The sequence below is a fragment of the Vigna angularis genome, chromosome 6 (assembly GCF_016808095.1).
Source record: "Vigna angularis cultivar LongXiaoDou No.4 chromosome 6, ASM1680809v1, whole genome shotgun sequence".
Taxonomy (NCBI): domain Eukaryota; kingdom Viridiplantae; phylum Streptophyta; class Magnoliopsida; order Fabales; family Fabaceae; genus Vigna; species Vigna angularis.
In genome coordinates this window covers 19047416-19051706 of record NC_068975.1, presented here as the reverse complement: position 1 = coordinate 19051706, position 4291 = coordinate 19047416, and the positions used below count along the sequence as shown (strand labels likewise).

Sequence of the window (4291 nt, the reverse complement as noted above, 5' to 3'; positions counted from 1 at the left end):
ATTGAAAAGATCTCGTATCTTTGAACCATAAAAGGTTAATTTTGTTGCTAGTAAAAATACTTCTCTTTATTTCTCTCACATTATACATTATGTCTTTCCATTGCGATTGCATTTATAATCTAATTCACTCCTTTGAAGATACTATATTCTTTTATTTGTATCTCATCGTATTAAACTCACAAAAACGTTTATAGTAAAAAAACATTCACACAATATCCTATTTTCTTAAAATTTCAATTGTGTTATCCATTCCTAATTTCTATTTGGTGAAGTTTGACATAAATAGAGAAAAATTTGTTGATGAGGATTGTGAACAGTGTCTGGGATTTCAAATATTGTTTCTTCAAAAGGAAAGCTTTCTCCAATTTGTATGGAGAATTTTGTTAGAAAATAATTAGTTCAATGTTAAGTAAGAAATATATATATATATATATATATATATATATATATATATATATATATATATGGGGTTTGCTAATTTATGTAAGATCTTTTTTTAGTTGGTATATTTTAACAAAGTGTACCAAATTTTAGGTTAAAAAAAATTCTTAATAAAAAAAACATACTTTAAATCCAAAGGTATTTTAATAATTTTAAAATTTAATTTAAAAAAAAATATAAGGTAGTTATTTATGATCCATGACTTTATTAGTTGTTTTTTAAAATAAAAAATAAAATAAAAAGTAGTTATTTATCAATCATGACTTTAGGAATATTTTTAACTATAATGTTTTTAGGAATATATAAATAAGACTTTTTATTATAATTTTTTACATATAGCATTCATGTAGTAGGTAATTTAATGTAAAATCTTGTTAAAATGTGAGATTTTAGAAGTGATTAATACATATTATTTTAGAAGTGCACTTTGAGAAAACATTTGGCTTACAAGTTGTTACAAGCACATGCTTTTAATATCATAACACCAAATACAACATACACTATTTAGTCTTTTCATTTGTTTCCATTTAGATAGTAAAGACAAAAAAACATGTATCCAATAACAAGCATATTGAAAAACTTATTCATTTATATTTAACTAAGGTTACAAAGAGCTTATTAAGGGAAAAGATTAAATTACACAAAATAAAAGCTAATTCACTGTGATTGCAAAATAAAATTAAAAGATAAAAATACATATTTCATTTATGCATTATTTATTACGAGATGATTGAGAAGCTAAAAATGAGTCTTTCTTTTGATTGGACAATTTCATGAGTCATGATCGGTTCCACCACAGTTAGGATAATGACAACGACGAGACTTCTTTGCAGCTTCAACTCCTCCTTTCGGCCTTGATCCTCTTGGTCGACCTTTTGTTTTAGAAGTTATAGGATTTTCAACATTACACTCATCAACATTTAGAACACCGTGTTTTAGATCAATTGAATTTTCTTGAACTTCAGGCATACTTTTTAAATAGTGAATGACTTTCTTTAACTCTTTAATAGCTACTTCAACTTGATCTTTGGTCTTTAAAGATTCAACATCTAAACATTGCACAAGTGATCGAAACTCAACACAGGAGTTATCATTAGAGTTGATTATGTGTCTTGATCGTGGGATCATGAGCTTTCTTTTCTCCATCGAGAAGGAAGATATTCTTCTGGAATGCTAAAATAGTCATTCTTCAACAACACTCGAATAACATGTCTGCATAGTATCCCAAAAATTTCAAATTCTTTACAAGAACAATGAATTGAATTTTTTTCCTTTATCCAAGTTACAGAACGACCTCCATCAAGTTTGGTATGATGTCACACCGAGTAAGAGTCATTGTTAATCACAGTTGTTGAATATTTTGTAGATAACTCAATCTCATGTTGAAGTAACTCAAAGGCATATGGTGTGAGTATGGGTGCAACATGTTCCTCGATTGGAAAACTCGTTTTCATTAGAGGATTATGATATTTTTGACGCATTCTCGCCTCTTCTCCAGCTTGATTTCTAATGTTCACAACAACTTCAACCTTAAAAAAAGGAAATATGAAAAAATTATAAGTTGATTATAAAAAGGGAAGAAAAAAAACTTGTAGAACCAAAAAATAATATATTCTTACTTGATTCACAAAGTCCACCAAACTCATTTTAATATCCAAGAATCTTTTAATATATGAATTTATAGATTCTGAACGTCCGGTTATCGTCATCCCAGTAAAAAATAATTTTTTCAAATAGGCTAAGGCCCAAAATTGACGATGAGAATACAATGCCTCAATGTGTGTGTTATTACTTACATGAAAGCGTCCAACCATTAAATCCCATTGTTGTTCAAAATCACCTGCACATTCTAAATTATATAGCCTATAAAACTCAGTTTTGAAGTCGTCATATTTTGTACCCAAAAGGGAAGAAAACCAAGTTGGCAACTTTGTCGCAATATGCCATATGCAAAAAGCATGCTTTGTATTTGGCAAATCCGTTGAAATGTCTTCTTTAAGTGCATGGTCTTGATCAGTTAGAATTGTTTGTGGACATTTCTCTTTGGAAATGCGTACAAAGCTCTAAAAATATAACAAACAATAAAAATTATGAAAATACAAAAGTTAATATTTAAGAAACAAAAATAACAACAAATAATTACAACTTACCTTTAAAGCCCATGTGAAGGAAGGTATCTTCTCAACCCTTAATAGAACACAACCAAAAAAATAGAATTTCCATGATTATCAACTCCAACCCATAGCCCAAGAGGCATATCATAACGATTAATCCGATACATAGTATCAAAGACAACCACATCCCCAAAAAAATTCATATGCTCGTTTTGAATCACCAAATACCCAAATAATATGCTCTAACTTGTTACTTTCAACCAATGTAAAATCATATTGGAAAGCATAATCTTTGTCTTTCAAACCTTTGCATAATTTGAGAACATCTGAAGCGTCGTTCTTTTTACCAATGCTACTTTGACATTGAATAAAATTTCTAATATCTTTGTCCAAAAATGATAGATGTCCTGCCTCTATCCCTTTCTCCACTTCAAGCGCTCTCATAATGAGACTTACCGAGCAACCAACTTTCGACAATAATATTATACGAGCTTGACCATTAATAGGGATATCATGATAAGTTGGAAGAAATCGAACTTCTTTCTCATCTAGTAACGCATGATTATGAGAGTTTTTGAAACATGTAACCATCCATTTTTCCTTGAAGCCAAATGTTCTTTTAGATATCAATAATTTTTCACTACAATTACATCTTGAACTTTTTCGTTTCCTTTGTTTTTCTACTTTAGTAAATTTTTTGGCTTAGCAACACCTGCTCGGTGACAAGTAAACTCTCTTCTATATATATCTTCAATGTTATTCTTGTTCTGTTTGTAACTATGACCACATCTAATTGAAAAACCAAAAGTCTTTGCAAATAAACAATAGAAATTGTAAGCATCGGTGTCACTATTAAACAATTTGTCTTGTAAAGAGTTGAGTCATTGGCATATTCTCCTTCAAACAAAAGTTCATTCAAGATTTCTTCAATTTCATTATTTTCATGAACCTTTCCAATTTCATTATCTTCAGACGTTGAATTATCATTTTTGAAAAGCACTTCAAACCAATTACCAATTCTTTCGGATGCCATTATGCTTATGAAAATTTTAAAAAAAATCCAACCTAAAATATAGTAAAATAAAATAAATATGAGTAATTGGTAAAAATACAGTGAAAAGAACAATCTAATGTGCTTTACATATATAGGAAGATAAACTATGAAGTTTATAGACATCAATAATATAGAGATAAACTAGTTTGTTTCAAGCGCATGTCTTTGGGATATTATATTTTAAAGTTCTTTTGGTTAGTTTTATTTTTTTGTTACAAACTTTCCATGTAATGTCTTTTTGTTATAAATTCAAAAAGTGATTTGATAAAACTATTTCAAATATTTTACTCACTAATAATTCAAAAGTTCTCATTTTGTTAGGTTAATTCAAAACTATCACTTCTTGATTTTTTTTTTAATTTTTGTAAATCACTTCATCTTATACAAAGAATTATTTCTTTTGAAAATAAAATAATCATATTATTATCGAGTCTATACCAAATATAAATATAATATTTATTCTGCAGTATAGATAAAATATTTTATATGATTAAAGTTTATCATGTCCTTATCTTATTCACATATTTTATTATATCTGCATTATATCTCACTAAAAGAACCTATAAATTTTAAATATTTTTTATCATATAAATTATTGTATAATTTTTCATTATTGATTTAAATATTTTTTAATATAATTAAGTTTTCTTTTAGTTCTCCAAAGGTTTTGGTTGAGAATCAA

The 4291-nt window shown here is 27.6% G+C and overlaps 1 pseudogene; it reads right to left on the bottom strand.

The window, feature by feature from the left end:
- Nucleotides 1-1179: 1179 nt before the first annotated feature.
- LOC108341445 (protein FAR1-RELATED SEQUENCE 11-like) lies at nt 1180-3588 on the bottom strand (annotated as a pseudogene).
- Between the last annotated feature and the right edge of the window lie 703 nt (nt 3589-4291).